This window comes from Grammomys surdaster, unplaced genomic scaffold (genome assembly GCF_004785775.1).
Source record: "Grammomys surdaster isolate TR1022 unplaced genomic scaffold, NIH_TR_1.0 187, whole genome shotgun sequence".
Classification (NCBI taxonomy): Eukaryota; Metazoa; Chordata; class Mammalia; order Rodentia; family Muridae; genus Grammomys; species Grammomys surdaster.
The window spans coordinates 7,015,763-7,035,003 of record NW_021604632.1 but is presented as its reverse complement, the minus strand read 5'-3'; the positions used below and the strand labels follow the sequence as shown (position 1 = coordinate 7,035,003).

Here is a 19,241-nt window from a genome sequence, read left to right as displayed (position 1 = left end):
AAGAATTTTCAAAAAAAATCTTCTAGACTCCTCAGAATGGAGGATGCTAAGTGGTATGGTTCCTATGCCACAGTGATATGCCTTGAGTCTCTTTTGTTTATTGAGACAAGGTCTCATCTAGTCCACACTGGTTATCAAACTTCCTGTGTAGCTGAGGGTGGCCTTGACCATCCTGTCATTGCCTCCCAAGTACCGGGAGTGCGGATGTGTACCACCACCGTGGCTAGCCTAGGGGGATGTTTTTATAGCTCATGGTCTCAAGGTTGCTTGTCGTCAGCCTGATCCATCCCTTGAGCCTTGAGCATGACTGAAGGCCACATTGGTACAAACGAACGTGTGCAGGAAGGACAGGGGCCAGCTATAACATTCAAAGCACATCCCCGGTGTGCTTCCTTCAGCCAGGACACACATCTGAAAGTTTCCACCACAACTTGGCATGCAAGCCTTCAACACTTGAGTCCCATGGGGCTTACTTCTTAAAGCAGCCGAATGTTCCACCTCAGGTTCCGTGCATGAAAGGATTGGTACCCTCTATAGCTGTGTTGAGGATCTAAAAGAGGCGGGGCCAAGTGGAAGGCCGTTAGATCATGAGTACACCATCCCTGGAAGAGATTAATGCTGCTCTCCTGCAGGGGACTGGCTCTCTTGAGAATCCGTTTTTAAAAACTGCTCCTCCTGGCACCTCTTCCATAAATGTCCCTGCATAATGATACCGTCCTCTATAAGGCCTTCACCAGAGCCAAGCAAATGCTAGCATCTTGCGCTTAAACCTTCAGAACTCTAAACTAAGCCTCTTTCACCTGTATGCTACCCAGCCTCTGAGACGCTGGTACAGCCAAACAAATAGACGAACACGGTAAATGTTTCTCGGGGATTCTGTAGCTGGATAAAATAGCAAATACTACTGATGCTTCAGATATGTTAGACTCACGGTGAATGTTATTTTCCTTTTTTGCCACCCATGCAATCCTCGAGGTCTTATAAAGATAAATAAACAGCCTTGGCAGGCAACTTATGAGAACATAGTACTTCATGTATCGGATTCTAGATAGGTTGGCGTCGTGGCCAGCAAGAGCCTCCAGGTCAATTTTCATTCTGCGTGTGCTCCAGCCGCTGTTTCGCTTCTTTAATGTTTAAATAGTGCCTGCTTTTTTTGAGCTGGCATGCTTGTTAGACCTCCCATTAGTGCGTTTATTTATTTATTTTTAATTTCACTGGCCATGCATAGAGCATTCTCACTGGGGCCAGAGGGGAAGCAAAGTAGAATGAAATAAAAATGGCCCTGAACACTAGCAAGAAACCCTGGCCTGTTCCCAAGGTGACAACAGTTTGGTATATGTCCCCTCATATTTTAATTCACATGCTTATGCCTATAGATTAAGTTTGTGACTCTGGGCATAAAGTATCTCCTTGCTGTTTCGAGTTGTAATGTTGCCAGTTTGTTTGGTAGTTTAAAATGCTCAGAAGGGCGTCTTTGTCTATAACTATAGCTTCATCCTGCCTCCTCCAGATATCTCGGTATATTCTGCATCCTTCCCATTAGTGAAGGTATAGAAGTTGTCTTTTTCTTTTCTTTATCCCTTAGATCTCTGATATTACCTATTACATGTGGATGGATACTTTCTTACTAAGTTAAGGATGAGAGCTGAGTGAAGACACAGGTCTGTCATCTCAGATACCAGGACAGCTAAGGCAATGGAATCGAGGTCCTATGTGGGTTATAGAGTGAGTTCAAGCCCAACCTGGGGAACTTAATGAAATGAGACTCTGTCTTGAAATTAAAAAGTAAAAAGAGGACAGGGTATATAGTTTGGTGGTGGAGGTCTTGTCTCAGCATCTTCAAGGGACAGTTCAGCCCCAGGTACTAAAAAAAATATGACAACTATCAAATGTTCAATGTGTGGGTGTTCCATATGTATCTTTAAGCTCCCCCACCTCCTCCACTGCAAACTTCAGCCAGTGTCTCTCTGCCCACCTTGTCACGTCTGCAGACTTCTCCAATGGAAGTCCTAAGGGGCAGAATTGCTGGGACAAGGAAGGAGGCTCTTCCTAAACAGTCAACATCCCCCAAGAGTCTTCCAAAGGCTGTGGCGCCAGCTTACAATCCTATTAATAACACCTTTTCCTGAGTGGCTTTTTGACAACGTGTTTCCAAAATAATCATATGTGGCTTTTTTTTTTCTGTTTTGATTTTGGAGTATGATGAGGACAGGCAATAATTAAGAGGAGTAAAGGGGGGGCAGTGCAGAATTTCATCAATCCATCCATCCATCCATCCATCCATCCATCCATCCATTCTATCAGTCAGCCGTTTTCCTGTCATTGATTTCCTTCTAGGCCTGGTTCTAAATGCTGAACACATAAGACAGATAATGTGTGCTGTTCCCCCGGATGGATTCATAGACTAGATATAAATTGCAAATTCTTAATTCTAAAGATACAGCAGCAAAAAGACTCCTGTCAGGCAATGAAAGATACAATCTTAACTTAATCAGGCTGGGGGCGGGGAAAGAGCCATAAAGAAAACTTTTTAATGAAAAAATTATTTTAATTCATTTCTTATACACACACACCTGTGTGGAAATCAGAGGACAACTTGCAGACTCAATCGTCTCCCTTCCACACGTGAGTCCTGGGGTGGAACCCAGGTCTTTGTGCATGCTAGCAAGTACTCTGCCAACTGAGTTCCATCCCCAGCCCCAACTTAAGGGTGCTTGATGACATTCAAATTTAGTGAGCTCATAGCAAATATATTGGCATTAGGTTTCCTGATTTAAAGTGTCATAATATTCTTGAACTTAGGAAGTATGCATTGAAGTGTTGGGGGTGAGACTCACATACTTTTTTTTTTTTTTTTTTTTTGGTTTTTTTTTTTTTTCGAGACAGGGTTTCTCTGTGTAGCCCTGGCTGTCCTGGAACTCACTCTGTAGACCAGGCTGGCCTTGAACTCAGAAATCCGCCTGCCTCTGCCTCCCGAGTGCTGGGATTAAAGGCGTGCGCCACCACCGCCCGGCCTCACATACTTTTTCAACCTGAATCTTAAAAGCTTCAAAGAATAACAGATCCCTCTAACTCAGAGCTGGCCAGTGGCACAATCTGTCCTGATGATGGCCTGTCCATCCCAAGGATGGTCATTCGGGGCCACACATACACATTCCCTTTACATTTGTACTCTCCAGGGACCAAGGAGAGGGCATATGCAGGGACTACTCCAGGATGTGAAAAGGCATCACTTTTTCAAACATAACTTAACCACAAAAATTCTTGTACAAGTACATGAAAAGACAAAACGCACAAGGTTACTCTGCAGCTTTATTTGCAGTAGCAAGAAATTGGCAGCGTTCAGAATGTTTTACAAGAAGACAATGGTCCGATGTATTTTGCTTTGTTCTTATTCTGGATTACTCTAAATCTCTCCGACAGATTGAGGCAAATGCTTAATGCCACGGAAAGATGCCGCAGACAGATTGGCAGGGAAGGAAAAAGAGCAGTTTACCCAACAAAATGTTTACCCATTTCTCCAACTTCAGTCCCATTCAACTGGAGGAATATTTTCTTCTTTTTTATTGGCACAAACATGTACCCATATGACCACTCTCGACCATGTCCTCCCTTCCGGTACAATACTCAGTACTTTGCATGAGAAAGGCAATAGTTTACTACCAAATCGGCTCTGTGTTGGATGATCTTGAGAGTGGGCTAGTGTGAGTGTTCTGAGGATGTTTAAGTAGAGTAGTACACATTTGTAATTCTAGACCTTGGGAAGGGGAAGTGTGGGCAAGAGGACTGTGAGCCCAGATCTGGCTATGTGATGACAGGAAGCAAAGAAAGTCCGAGAGGGAGGGAAGACGATGTTTGTAGATTACATTTGCTGTCGACCTACAATATTTTCAGCTTACAACAGATTTCTTAGGCCCCATTGTAACTCGTGGTGCATCAAAAATATGCCTGTGGTTTTTTTGTTTGTTTGTTTGTTTGGTTGGGTTTTTTTTTTTTTTTTGGTTTTTCGAGACAGGGTTTCTCTGTGTAGCCCTGGCTGTCCTGGAACTCACTCTGTAGACCAGGCTGGCCTCGAACTCAGAAATCCACCTGCCTCTGCCTCCCAAGTGCTGGGATTAAAGGCGTGCGCCACCACCGCCCGGCCGCCTGTGTTTTTCAGTAGAAAATTTAAGCGACCATACATGCATACATACACACACACACACACCCTCTCACACACACACACAACACACACACCCCACACATACTTTTCTCATACACACACTCACATCCCCCCATACCACTCTCACACACACCCTTACACACCCATACACACCTCACACATACCTTTTTCCACACACTCACACACACACACCATACCCACACCCACTCTCTCTCTCACACATACACTTTTCACACACACACTTACACACTCACACGTGCACTCTCATATTCCTTCACACACATCCACTCACATCTGTATATAAAGAAAGAACCTTCTGGAAAAACACCCTTCTGGAAAAACACACATGAAACAGTTAGCAGTCCATTTTCAGAAACTCCTAAGTGCCTGTGGAAAGACCACCCAGCTCCATCTCTTGAGCTACCCAGCGGGCTGTGGAGGGTCTTCCCTGAGGTACCTTGCGCTGTAAGTTCAGGAAAAGCTTCTGAGCAGCCAAAAATATCTCCAAACCAGTGCCTGCCAACTAGTTCGTTAACTGCACCTCCGAGCCGACACCAGCTGTAAGGAACCATCCCCTTCTGTGGCCTGCATTTCCAGTCTCCATAATAGCCAGTCCCCTCCCCATGGCCACCAGGCCTGCAGGGCAGGCAGGGTCATTACTAAATTCCAATGAAGGGAGTGTTTGTTATTGTTGTCGGGTTTGATGCTGATCCCAAAAGGACCTAATCAACAGGTAATAAGACCTCCTGGGAGCGATTAGAAACCTCAGCTTTAACCCCCTTCTAACCACAGCAAAGAAGACAGCAGCCAGTGCACCCAGGCTCTCCAGGACTGGTGTGACCAGGATAGCCAGGGAGGCCCTCAAAGACATGCTCATGGGTAGTCTGAGGAGGGAAGCTAGAGGGAGGATGGGGGTGTACACCCAGGCTTCAGTTTCTCCTTGATATACACCTCCTCATCCCTCTCTTTCCCTCCCTCTCCTTCATTATCCTCATGCTTAAGTGTGCCCTGTGCCACATGCACGGGGTTCAAACATAAAGAGGCAGAGTCCCAGCCAGGCAAAGCAACACATACCTAATAATCCCAGTACTCAGGATGCCGAGGCAGGACAATAGCAAATTCCAAGCTGTTCTAGTAAAGTCAGCATCTATTGTGTATCTGTGACAGGATCTGTTGCCTGGAGTTCCAGGCTTTACACTTCAATGTCCATTTTTTGCTATGGGCTACCTCTGAAGTGCCTTTCGCCTTGTCCATAAAGTTGGGTACAAATAAATACAAAAGAAATGCATCATCTTTTGAAATATTTCAATACCCACTTTTACACTGTTATCAGTAACTCATTAACCTGCCAGGAGTTAGTTGGAAAGGTAAGCCTATCATTAACAAAACCTAGTAATGCCTAAGAAGACGGGTGTCATGAGCCATTTTTTCCTCACCCACATAGAGACCAAATATTGTTACATAATTGTCACTTGACAATATCCTGGGACGCAGACACAACAAACCTACAGAAGCATACCAACATTAGTGTCAACGACCAGTAGATTCATGTTTTAGGGGACTCTGTGACAAGTGACAAGGACCTGGAAATAGCATCAGAATTACCCAGGCCCAGTTGGCCCCCACATTTTCCAAGCTGTAGAGTTGCAACAGACACTCTTCTTATTGTTGTGCAAGATTTTGCATTTTGCAAAATCTTAACTGCAAATGTCACTTTAGCTGGGTCAGCTGATTTAACCAGACCCAAGAGTACAATAAAGAGAGTGAAATTGGATGGGGACATGGCAGCCATCGCACGGCTCAACCTTTTATGTCCTTTAAAGATCATTTGCCCGAAGAGAGGGAGAATTTGTACATTTCCAACTTGCTTAACCCTGGTATCACATCCTACTGGAACAAAAGTCCTGGAGACCAAAACCTGCGGCCCTACAAACGCCACGGCACATCTGAAGTCTTCTCAGAGATGGTAAAAGCTTTCAGTGTCATTCGATTTTTTTTTTTTAAGAGAAATGTTCAATTCTGCAGGTCCTTATTTTACAACTTAACTAGTCCAGTAACCATTGGCACCAAGTTGGTTAAAAAAAGAAAGAAAGGGAAAGGAAAGGAAAGGAAAGGAAAGGAAAGGAAAGGAAAGGAAAGGAAAGGAAAGGAAAGGAAAGGAAAGGAAAGGAAAGGAAAGGAAAGGAAAGGAAAGGAAAGGAAAGAAAAAGAGTCAGACAAGATCCTTAGCCCGACTGAGATCATGCTATATCTGAAAAAAAGGCAGAAACCATTGGAACGTCAAAAGGAGAGCCTGGTTTTTGCTGAGGCTTGGTGATAAGGGACCTGGGGAGGCTTCAGGGTGGGGTAAAAGGGATTGTCTGTTATGACTCAGCCTGGTGTCCCAAGAAGAGGAGAAAAAGCACAGGGGTTGGGGGGAAGATGGTAAGTCAGTATGCTTAAGGGCAAGAGGAAGGATGAAGAAGTCCTGAGAGGATTGGATCCAGGGAAATCAAGATCATAAGGGTCTAATAGGTGTAAGCCGTGAGAACGTGACTTAGAAAACGTGAAGTGCTATTTGTTGTTGATGTCGTTGTTTTGTTTGGGGTTTTTTTGGGGGGGGTTGGGGGGTTTTGTTTTGTTTTGGTTTGTTTGTTTTGCTGTTGTCTATATGTACGGGTGTTTTGACAGTGTGTATGTTTGTGTACAACTTACATGCCTGGTGCCCAGGAGATGGTATTGGATCTCCTAGAACTGGAGTTACTGACAGTTGTGAGCTGCCATGTGGGTGCTGGGAATAGGACATGGGTCCTCTGGAAGAGCAGCCAATGTCCTTAACCACTGAGCCATATCTCCAGCCCCAGTGTGTAGTATTTTTAGTTAACAAAAAAATCACAAAGACTTTCTGTGATGGTTTATATATGTTCAGCCCAGGGAGTGGCACTATTAGGAGGTGTGGCCTTGTTGGAGTAGGTGTGTCACTGTGGGTGTGGGCTTTAATACCCTTGTCCTGGCTGCCTGGAAGTCAGTCTTCTCCTAGCATCCTTCACATGAAGACGTAGAACTCTCAGCTCCTCCTACACCATGCCTACCTCGGTGCCGCCATGCTCCCACTTCGATGATGATGAACTGAGGCTTGGAACCTGTAAGCCAGCCCCAATTAAATGTTGTTTTTATAAGAGTTGCCTTGGTCATGGTGTCCACAGCAGTAAAACCCTAACTAAGACATTGTCTAAAAAGAAAGTCTCCCAGGATATATTGGAGTTAGAGTTCATGTCACAGAGTACAACCAACGGTTGAGGAGGCACAGACAGGTAGCCCAGTGTTCTCTTCATTCTGTGGCCCAGTGACATTTTGGCAGGTGCCTGCCTTCAGGGAGTTCTCTGTCAAATGAAGGAAACAGTTTCACTTGGTCGCTTAAGCACATGATGAGGGAATAGACTGAAACTCCAACAGGCTGTGTGGAAGGACAGACATGAGGAGGACGCGGTGGCCAAGGAAGGCTCCCGGAAGCAAGTGACAGCTGAGTTCTATGTTAGTTCACGAGGAGAATGCAGAGTCTAAACCTAAAGGCAACAGAGCCCACACATTTTTCTCTAGAGGTCCTTTCAGTCTCCATGCTTTTACTTATTTTTAATGTTTTAGATTCATATATATATATTCATATATATGTAATTTAGATATAGAGATAGAAATGATAGCGATATGTTTTTCTTGTATACATGTGGGGTGGTTTGAATAGTAATGACTTTCATAGACTCACGTGTTTAAATGTCTGGTCCACAGGGAGTAGCATTATTAGGAAGAGGTGTGGCCTTGTTGGAGGAGATGTGGCCTTGTTGGAGGAGGTATGTTGCTGTGGAGGTGGCTTTGAGATTTCTGAAGCCTTTGAGCTCAAGCTAGGCCTTTGTGTAGTAGGTTCCTTCGGCTACCTGTGGACCAAGATGTAGAACGCTTAGCTCCTTGTCCAGCACTATGTCTGTCTGCATGCTGTCATGCTGATAACAGACTAAACCTCTAAAACTATAAGCCAGTCCCAATTAAAAGGTTTCCTTTGTAAGAGTTGCTGTGGTCACAGTGTCTCTTCACAGCAACAGAAACCCTAAAACAACATGTATGTGCAGTGCCTGTATAGGTCAAAAGGAGGTACTAATCTCCCTGGAACTGGAGTTGTAGACTGTAGTGGGTCCTGAGAACTGACCTCTGGACCTCTTAAGAACAGGACGTGCTCCTAACCACTAACCTATCTCCCAAGCCCCTGTCTCTATGCTACCAGATCACTGAGCCTATGTATGAACCATGAGCTAGCCTGCTTTCACTGGCAAATATTCCTATAAACAGCTCTGAGCAGGTGTCAGGGGTGGGCATGGGGTCGGGGATAGCATTCTCTTTTCCTGACTAATGGGGCCAAATATTCGAAGCCAGAGGTGGCATCCAATTTCCAGTGTAGAGACTAAACATACCACACTTCCCCATTTTCCCTTTGAGTATCTGCCCTTCTGAAGACCTCTTAGCACTCCAGGTGAAGATGAGTTCACTTAAGAACCTGATATAAAATGTTACTTTATCTTAGTGGGTCTAACCATTTCTTCTTCTTCCATGACATCCAACACCCATAGTTCCCAAGAAACAGGGAGCCAGGAGACAAGGAGATTGAGAAGAGGAATCAGGAACTTTCTGTTTGCTTGAGAACTGAACCAAATGGTTAAGTTTCTGGCCTTGGCTTCTACATAAATTCTCTTGGTATCTTTCAGAATAACCCTAGTGTGAGCCAAAGCTCCAAAAAAGACTATCTGTGTAAAAGGCTTTGTGGAGAGGGGCACACATAAAAGGTGACTACTACTTTACAAAATCCTGAAAACATTCATTGAACTCTTAGAATTTTCTAGACCTTGCGATCGAACAGAAATAAAAGCAAGAGACCTAGTCTCCGCCCTGAGCAGAGTTCACGGACTCACAGAGAAGCTCAGATACAAAAACAAGCGAACTGTAATACAATACGAAAAGTACAGTACAGAGGGAGGTTCAAAGCACTATGGAATCATGAATGGGGAGGCAATTAATTCTCAACAAGTCCAGTTGTGTGGGCTGCCAAGGGGAGGGGACACTGCAGGGAAGGAAGGGCTAGGACAGCCTAGAGTCTGAGGTCACAGGTCTTGTTGGAGAGAAGAGGCAAGTCAAGTTTGGAACGCTGTAAACAGCAATAGAGGATACAGCAGGGGACCTGGGACATTCTTATTCTAAGATTATAAAGCTCCATCCAAGAGAACAGGGATCCAGTGAAGACCTCTACAAGGATATAGATGGAGGAACACCAAGACCCAGGGGCTACTATGTCTGGAGCATCTACCATGTGCTATGAACCACCTCAAGCACTTTATAAGTATTTAAGTACTTATGGGTTATTTTTCCCTTGACCTAGAGAGCAGTCTATGAGGGAGGGTTGGTTGTTTTTTTTTTGTTTTTTTTTTTATGCTGCTGTGTACAAAGATGATAGTAAGGTTTAAAAAGATCACCAGTCTTCCAATAAGTAAGTGATAGAGCTAGGGCTGTTACCTAAGGCTAGCCCAAGGCAGATTTGCATTGTCCTGTTTTGTGGACTTAAGTCTCGGCAAAAGCAGATAAATTAAAAGGCATAAGTACCAAAGAGAGAATTGATAACTGTGCTTGAGTTTGAAAGGTAGACAATCTATACGAACATCACTACTCATCTGTCACTAGGCCTGTGGTCAAGAAATTCACCTACTCAAGCTGATAGACCTTTCCCCCCCCCACCAATGTTGGACAAGGCCCGCTAACAAAAGCAGAAGTTATTTGAGTCTGGTGGTGGTGCACACCTTTAATCCCAGCACTCAGAAAGCAGAGGTTGTGAGTTTGAGGCCAGCCTGGTCTACAGAGTGAGTTCCAGGACAGCCAGGGCTGTTACACAGAGAGACCCTTGAGATTCGGGTATTAAAACCTGGACTGGAGGACACAGAGCAGCAGGGTCACCAACAACAATGAAGAAACTCTGAAACTGAAAGTGGAAGAAATTTTGGTTATCAACATGGCTCAGAGGTAGAGTTTTCTTACAAGAGTGGTTCCCAATTAGGGGAGATTTTTAGCTCCCTGAGACTATTTGGTGACGTCTAAAGACTATGCTGTTGTCAAAATTGGTGCAGGTGTTCTAGATGCCACTGCTACCTAGTGGATAATGGCCACAGCTGTCACTACAGTGTGTATGGGAGACCTCATAACAAAGAAAGATTTGCCCAGCATGTCACCAACAAACAAAACCAAAAAACTAGTCTCTAAGTGTGACCTAAACATGACACAGAGTTGGCTGGTAAGATGGCTCAGCAGGTAAATGAACTGCAGGAAGTCTGACAACCTGAGTTCAGGTCCCCAAACTCAAACCCCTGTGTGGCGATGTGTGCTTGATATCTTAGGGCTGATGAGATGAGAGACAGACTGGGGAATTCCTAGTACTTTTTGACCACCTAGCCTGGTCTACTTGTTGAAATTCCAGGCCAAGGAGAGATACCGTCTTGAACAAAAGGGGGAAGGTAGTCTGAGGACAAACAGTCCAGGTTGTTGTTGATCTTTATATGTGAGATGTGCATACATGTACCGATACACACATTCACACATTCATACATTCACACACACACACACACTCATACACACACACACGAATATGCACCCGTACACTCACATATTCATATACATATATATACACACATATACACACCATGAATATGCACCCATGTGCACACACACATATTGCATACACATACCCATACCCATGTTAATATGCACCCATACCTACACACAAAGTCAGAGTGTAGAAATAAAAGTTGTAGGCCATTAGCAAACGTATTACTTTCCAATATACGCAGTTCTGGTGACTTTAAAATAACCCTTAGGAAAGGCTGTTAGAGTTTTGTTAGAACATTACAAAATGCCCACCTACCAACCCTATATTCTAGGCTCCTGACGTATTAATCCACTTTTCCTGGATTCTTTCTCCTGTCAACATATGGTGTAGAGAATTGCCACCTTCTAACTCTTACCATTCTTTGCTCCATGTACCTACAGAGAAGAAAAGCCTTATAGGATGTTGCTTATCAGAGTCACATGTCCGGGGTTGCCCTGGTGCTGTTTGTATTCTGATGTTAATTCTGCTTCCTCCAGAGTGGACCCTCTCCCCATTCTAACTGGTCAAATAAAGGCTGGAGTCTATGACTGGGCAGTGGAAGGGAAAGATGGGGCTGGAGGCTTAGAGAGTAGAGGAAGGGAAGGGGAAGGATGGAGGAAGAAAAGGTGGAAGGAAGATAGAGCAGAACTATGTAGCCAAGAGAAGCCACAAGTAGCAAGGAATCTCATAGCTGGGGAATAGATTCAGGATCGATGGGTTGCGTTGGGCAGAGAAAATACGTGGAAGTGAGAAATGTCACAAGGACCAAGGAATGACATCATACAGAGCAAAGGGCAGGTGCCGGGCACCAGCTGTTTCCAGATGTCTTACCTTCAGAGTCCTAGTTATAGAGGATTCTAGGCGTTAATCCCAATCTGTAATTGGGAAAATTGAGGGGTGATCTTAATTGTGTGAGGTAAAAGGATTGTTTCGCACGCTCCCATTTGCTGCTGCTTTTTTGAGCAAATTCTGCCACTTTCCCACGCAGTTAATCTAGACTACAGTGTGAGGGCAGGGGGAATCACACCCATCAGTCAGTTTATGTCAATTCTGATACTGATTCATTCATTAGGAATCCATTTTAGTAGCTACATTTTAGGGTTATAGACTGTTCTAGAATGTGAGTGGTATGTTGGGGGTCATCTATCTACTGTCCCCCTGTCTCTGCTTCATCCATCCCTTCCCTTCCCTTCTCAGTAGCCCAGGTCTCAGAAATGAGGGAGAGCTAGGGAAGGAAAACCAACCCAATCCGGCTATATGGCTTTAGTGATCAGTCAGGTCCTGGCACCCTGGAAATTGTCATCAGTGAATCCTTTGGCTTCCACGAAAGCATCTGAAGTCTCCTTGGTCCCTCCCCGTGTTTAATGGGCTGATCGGTGTGGTGAGGTGGTGAACGTATCACGCTTCTCAAGTCTTTAGGATAGTATCTCTCCAAGGAAGGGAATTCTACTAAGGGAGGCCTTCAGTCAGAAAGAGTTCCTCAGGGGGAACATACCCAGGCCTCCCAGGGGCTAATGGCAGACTGTATAACCCAGGACGAGTTGCACATCCTGGGTTGTAACCTGCCTTTGTCCCTTCCTACCTCCATCCGTATCTATGATCCCCTCTCAGATATCTTCAGACTGCTGTGTTAAGAACTCGGCAGGCTAGTGTGCGTCAAACATGAAATAAAATTAAAAAAAAAAAAAAAACCTCTGACAACAAAAAGATTACTATTCAAAGAGAAGTATTATTTTAGGGTGACATTATTTTTCCGAGCTACAGTTTTCGTTTGTTATTACACGTAGGAGCTCTGTGAACATACAGATAAGAGGGCACAATAGATATTTGACAGTGTGGTTCTTGGAGCATTTGCATATCCAAGAGATTATTTCAACAAGTATACTTAGACTGACCCTATTAACCATTCACAATATTTTGTCTTGAATCCAATTCACACTCTATAGACATGTCCAATTCGTATTTCATCTCTTACGCTATTTTCCCTTTCAGACTTTGTATGAGGAAATAAATCCATAACATCAAATTTCGTGACAACATCTGCTCTAGCTGACATGATTTGAAAGGGAATTTCACTCATCCCAGGTTATGCTGTCTCTTAATTTGCTCCTTGGCTTTTACCTGAGAAACAGCCTGTTTGATCAAGCCTCATGTTGAAAGAGCAAGTTACTGATGCAGAATTCACAACCGGTACTGGCCTTAGCAATGCTCAGGGGTGGCTGGAACAGCCCCCAAGCCCCACCCCAAAGCCATTCTACAACAGAAGGGCTGGAGAAGGATTCCCAGGCAAACATGGCTTTGCAACTCATGTCCAGGTCAGACCTGCTAAGCAAGCCAGCAAAACATCCAAGATCAAGGTAGCTCAGAGTATAGAGTGTACAGTGAGTGGCCTTGTAAAGAAAAAAAAAAAAAAGTAAGGGTCAAAATGTAGTAAGAGATGAAGTGTTACAGTGAATGCCTTCAATCTTAGTACTCAGGGGGCAGAGGCTGAAGGATCTCTGTGAGTTTGAGGCCAGCCTGGTCTACATAGAGAGCTCCAGGACAACCAGGGCTACATAATGAGGCTATGTTCTGCCTGCCTGCCTGCCTTCTATCTATCTATCTATCTATCTATCTATCTATCTATCTATCTATCTTTCTATCTACCTACTCACCTACCTCTCTATCTCCATCTCCATCTCTATGGCTCAGTAGGACTGGAGTTTAAGATATCTAGAACTCAAGTAAAAGCCAGGAGGCCATGGGAGCCTGACTGTAATTTCATTATGTAGGCGCTAGAGACAGGGAGGGGATCCTCAGAGCTTCAGGCTCAGCAGGAGACCCTGCCTCAGTATATACGGTGAAGAGCCATCAAGGAAGACACCCAACATCAGATGCAGGCTCCACACACATGCACATGTGTCTACATTCACTCCCCATTCATATACCCATGCATGTGAACACATATACACACATGCATACCACAGACACAGACAGACAGACAGACAGACAGACAGACAGACAGACAGACAGATAGATAGATAGATTTGAGATACTTGTACATTTATGTTCATAGCTGCAATATTGCAATAGCTAAATCATAGAAACAGCCCAAGTGCCCACAATTAATGAATGGATAAACAAAATCAAAGTGTGTGTGTGTGTATACACATATACATACATACACTGGGACATTAATTAGCATAAAAAAGAATTAGTTCCCTTACATGCTCTAACAAGGATAAACCCTTGAAAACATTAAACTCAGCAAAACATGCCAGGCGCAATAGGAAAAATATTGTACAATATCGTTTAGAGGAGCTGTCAAGAAGAACAAATCTGTAGAGAGAAAGTGGATTAGAGGTTTCCAGGGACAGGGGCTGAGGTAGAAGAGGAGGCAGGAGGGATGGATTGCTTAATGAAGACAGAGTTTCTGTTTATGGTGATGAAAAAACTTTAGAAATAGAATATAGTAACAGTTGCCTAGCGTCATGGATGTGATTAATGACCTGGAAGTCCACACTTAAAAGTCACTAATATGAGAGGCCAAAGAGATGGCTTAGCAGGTAAAGTGTTAGGACAAGCCTGGTGACCAGTTTCATCCCTGGAGCCCAGGTAAAACCCCAGCTGCAGCCGTGCGCATCTGTAATCCCAGCAATCCTCTGACAAGCTGGGATTCTGCAGAGACAGGAGAACCAGTCAGAAGCTTGCAGGCCAGCTAGTCTGAAGTATGTGTCCTAGAAGCAGAACCAAGAGAGCTCCTGCCTCAAACAAAAGAGGAGAGGGCCAATCCCTCAAAGTTGGCCAGGAAAAGCTTAAAACCAGAATGCCGTTGAAAAGGATTGTGAAAGCTGGAAGTGGGGTGAGAGAAGGTAGAAAAAGAAAAACAAACAAAAACCCCAGCAGTCCCTGGGGCTTCTGGGTCCCAAGCACTCCAAAAGGCATGATAACCTGTTCCTCTCTACCTGCTTGAGTTCCTCTATAGATGTGGCAGTCTGTTGATAACACAGACTCATGGCTGTGTTTTGAGATCTCATCATCAATGTTTGGGGCAAAGGTGCCAGCTTTGTTTGGCTGACACCCCTCTGGGCCAACACAGCTGACAGGGGATGAGCTTCTAAAGGCAAGTTCAATTGCAGACCTTGCTCCTGCCTTTAGGAAGCATTTTAATGCGATGTCACATTTTCTACCTTTTCCAGCCTGACTCCTCCCACCATCCTGTCTCTGGCTTCTGCTCCTTACTGCTTACCAGAAGCTCTGTGTTCATTGTTTTAGGAAAGGAAAGGAAAAGGATAGTGGAAGACTGTCAAAAGATGAGGGTCTTCCGAGACCCATCCAATCCTCAGCACCCAGTTCCTGCTTGCTGTCATGGGGGGCCGGGGGTGAAGTCTACTTTTCTGGAACCGTTTTGGGGAGCCCAAAGCTGACACAGGCAGCAGAAGCAGGCAGGCAGGAGGGCAATAAAGAAGTTTCCAGATCCGCAGGGGACTGTAATCACATTCCCCAACCAGGTGCTGGGAGTAGGGCTAGAGTCAATCCAACCTTCTTGGCTAAGGGCCAACATCTCCAGGCCTCCTCCTGCGCTACAGCCCCTTCCCGTCATCGTCCCAACCAGGAGCTTGTTAACTGTTTTTCCTGGGCTCTTATTCCAATTTCGAGGCCCCCTCTGTGTGTTAAACTTCAAAGAAACTTTGTCGCCCCGAGTGCAGTGTTATATAACAAGTTGGACACTCCAAATGGCTCTGTTGAAAGGGGTTTGTTCAAATGAAGGGGCCTGGACACTTTGTTATTCCCCACCCCCTTCGGTCCAATAAAATTGCCTTGGTGTCTGGATTAAGTTGCTGAGGAATATCAATCCTGAAAATTTTAAAGATGAAAAACAGAACCGCTTTCGCCAATCGTTAAAAATATAAAATGATTATGAAATGGCACCTGGCCAATATTTATGAATCATTGAATATGATCATAAAATCATAAAAAATAATCACCAAAAGGTAAATAAATTACCCGGCTTACTGCTTATTTTCACGTAGGGTTCTAACACAAAAGCTGCAACCATGAATGATTTATGCCTGTTTTAACAATAATACTCATTTTACTGAAAGATGGTCAGCACTCGGGCTGCCGTGGGCAATGTGCCAGTTGTCGAAAGGTTGATGTTTCAGCAACAATACATTAAATTATGAATAATACTGGTCCCAAAATGGAAGGTTATTAGCTCAGTATGCTTAATTAGCCCAGCTAGAACTTGGCTATCAAGTAGCAGTGCCCATTTCCAGGGCTGGAGCTATGATGGGGGGGGGATGCTAATGGTTCTGAGAGAGGGAGGCAGCGTGTGGGAGTGTCTTTGACTTTCTTTTTCATCCGTGAACATTAGCAGAGGCGGCATCGGAAGCCGGGTTTGGGGATTTTTGAACCTTCCTGTGGTGTATCTTGCAAATACTTCTTTTTTTTTCTTTCTTTCTTTTCTTTTTTCTTTTTTCTTTTTCTTTTTTTTTTTTTTTTTTTTTTGGTTTTTTTCGAGACAGGGTCTCTCTGTGTAGCTCTGGCTGTCCTGGAACTCACTCTGTAGACCAGGCTGGCCTCGAACTCAGAAATTCACCTGCCTCTGCCTCCCAAGCGCTGGGATTAAAGGCGTGCGACACCACTGCCCGGCAGCAAATACTTCTTATAGAGAAGGAGAAAACATTGTCAGGGAGGAGCTCCTCAGCCTTGTCGCCCCCAGCTGTGACCTCACAGCACAGCTCTTGGCTGCTGGTAAGCCTGGGTCCTGCTGACATCAATCACGTCATGTACTATGATGGTGGGCAGACCATCAACCTCCTTCTCAGCAGATATTTTGTTGAACAGTTAGTATGATACAAACGAGGTGTCAGAATGAGCAAGGTAACCAAGGTAACCAACGATGCAATTTTGCATCAATTACAGTCACTCGGCTCTGATGAAGGACCAGTTTAGAATGTCCACCCTTGGCCTGGAGTTGGGTTATGAGTTCTTAGAGCAAGCTTCTATTTGTTCTGTCTTTTCTGAGATGGAATCTTATGTATTCCAAGCTAGCACCAAACTTACTATTGCTATGTAGCCAAAGGTGACCTAGAACTTCCAATCCATCTTTCTCTACCCGCTGAGTGCTGGGGTTACGGACACATGCCCTTACACCTGTTTATGCTATATTTGGGGTTGAACCTGGGGCTGTGTGTGTGCTAGGCAGAAGCTCTACCAACTGAGATACCCCTTGTTTGATCTCTAAAAGGGTCTCAAGAAGTTGACATAGAGTAATTTCAGGCAGGAATCTAAATCTTAGGCTAGAGCAAAGAAGTAGGCTTCAGGCGTGAAAATGACTTTGGGCTAGGACAGGAAAGTAGGCTCAGATATTTTGGTCATCCTGATAAGCCCTTAGAAGCATTGATCACTCATGAGAGTGACTTTGTTTATTGCCTTGCTTGTTCTTTGACTATCTATGTTTATTGTCTTGCTTGTTCCTTGACTATTTGCATCTATTGTATTACTAGTTCCTCAACCTAGAACTGACCTTAATACTTTGTATGTAATTAGAATGGTATAAAAGGAAAAAAGGTGGAGGGGAAGGGATAGGGGTTTGGGGGTAGGGTGGGGTAGGGAAAGGGGATTAACATCGGAAATGTAAATAAATAAAATATATATTAAAAAAAAAGTTGACATAGAAATCATTCCATGCATCCAGAAAGACTAGTCCAGGGAGAAGGTCAGAGGTCATCAGGAGGATTGGACAGGCACTTACCCACTAGTGCAATAAGAGTATTTAACATGTGTGATATGTACCTGTGTTTGTGTGTCCTCAGGTGCACATGTGTGTCTGCATTCAGCTCCACATCTCTATCCATCTTCTACCCTGTGTTGGCAATGCGCCGCCAGGTGTTCCAGGATTATACTCTTAAATTTGCAGCCAGGATGCACCTAGGCTATGCCCGCTCCGTCTGCCAGCCCAGAGCTGTCTGCACCACTGCTCAGCTATACTTAGTCCTGTTAGTAGCTTGTTTTTCTAAGCCCTGAAATTCATTTTCTTTTCCCGCCTCGCTTCCAGAAAAATAAATAAAAGTGAACACATCACTCATTTAAGACGAGGAATGGAATTTAGGTTGCGTTTTTCTTTCTATTTTTATGATTAGTTAGAATTTTCCTGGGAACGCCGCCAGGAGGGCATTACAGTGAGATAACCGGAACTGCAATGGCGAACTGTGTTCGGTGGGGAGAGGCTAAGTTAACGTACCCTTTTCTGTCTGGTCTGTTTTCAAGAGACAGCCAACCACTTGTCCCAAGATGACGGTGCGGCTGAGAGATGTCGGGGCTCCATGCTGGTGCGATGGCCTGCGGGGTGTCAGGGTGCGACTGTGACTCCATCTCCTCAGGGGACCTGTCAACCTGGAAAGCCCTGAGAATCCCCAGAGGAAGCTGAGCGCAAAGCTCCCACCTCCCCAAACTGGCCAAGGTGATCGATCAGCTGTGGTTCCGCATCCATTGAGCATCTTCTTCTCCAACTGTCTGACATCCGTTGTCTGGGGGACACATCTGGCTTCCAAACGAACATCTGTCCCTCCTGGTAACTCAGTCACTGTGGGCAAAGGGAAGCACAAGGCCTTTGAGTGAACTTGAAAGTGAGTGCCAGGTAGGCCGGATCATCTCCTTGATTTTGTGTGTGCGCCTGCATGCCATTTCCCAAGAGCCTTTGGGGTGAGAGCCGCCAGCTGGGAGCTCTCTGAGCTGGTCTTGTTGCCGGCAGAGTTGTTTGTTTCATCGCTGCCTCCGAAAAGGAGATGCCTGGGAGAGGCAAAATAGAAAGGGATATCTTAGAGAGATGTCCTAGAGAGATGTCTGAAAGGAAGGAAGAAGACAAGGGCCCAGGGACAAAGGAAAAGGGCTTTAACCTGCAGGAAGGGAGCCTGAGACTAAGTGGATGGTTGTGGATCAGCCTTTCTCTGCAAAGAGCGGGGTGGTCAGGGAAGCAGGAACGGGAGGGTACACAAAGCCTCACAGATTTACTGTTGTCCCCATTAAACTCCCAGTCTGCAGGAGCCGTCTGTTCAGGTAAAGGCAGTGGAGAGAACAGGATGCCCCAAGCAACCCATAAATAGCAGGGTGAAGACAAAGTGTTTATTACTTAGCCTTATGGAGGCTATATAAGTGCTCTCCCAGGGTGTGCGAGCGCAGAAGCGTGTGCGCGCTGTTAGCCCATGTGTGTGTCCCTGGAGTGGGAGTCCCAGACACAGTGTTCGCGCTTGGCTTGACTCTATGAAGGCATTCCATTTGATGGAATGTACCGGAACCGTTCACGGTCAGCCCAGAAAAACCTTGTGGAGAGACAGCTTGTTTTTTTCTCTTTACTTTTCCTGTTTTCATTGAGAACAGGGTCTTTCTCTTCTCTGCTCTTTGCTCTCCCCAAAGTTGTCTCACAAGGTCATTGCCAGA

General features: G+C 44.9%; 1 long non-coding RNA gene across 2 annotated transcripts in view; it reads right to left on the bottom strand.

The window, feature by feature from the left end:
- The window catches only part of LOC114622248, a 36,289-nt gene extending 17,270 nt beyond the window's left edge, over positions 1 to 19,019 (bottom strand). Inside the window, exons 1-3 of one of the 2 annotated variants that reach the window (XR_003711564.1) lie at positions 18,934 to 19,019; positions 18,046 to 18,593; positions 7,905 to 8,073 (exon numbers count right to left, since the gene is read on the bottom strand). This is a non-coding gene — a long non-coding RNA (uncharacterized LOC114622248). The remainder of the gene's footprint in view (positions 1 to 7,904; positions 8,074 to 18,045; positions 18,594 to 18,933) is intronic. The other variant, XR_003711565.1, reaches the window with a different exon arrangement.
- Between the last annotated feature and the right edge of the window lie 222 nt (positions 19,020 to 19,241).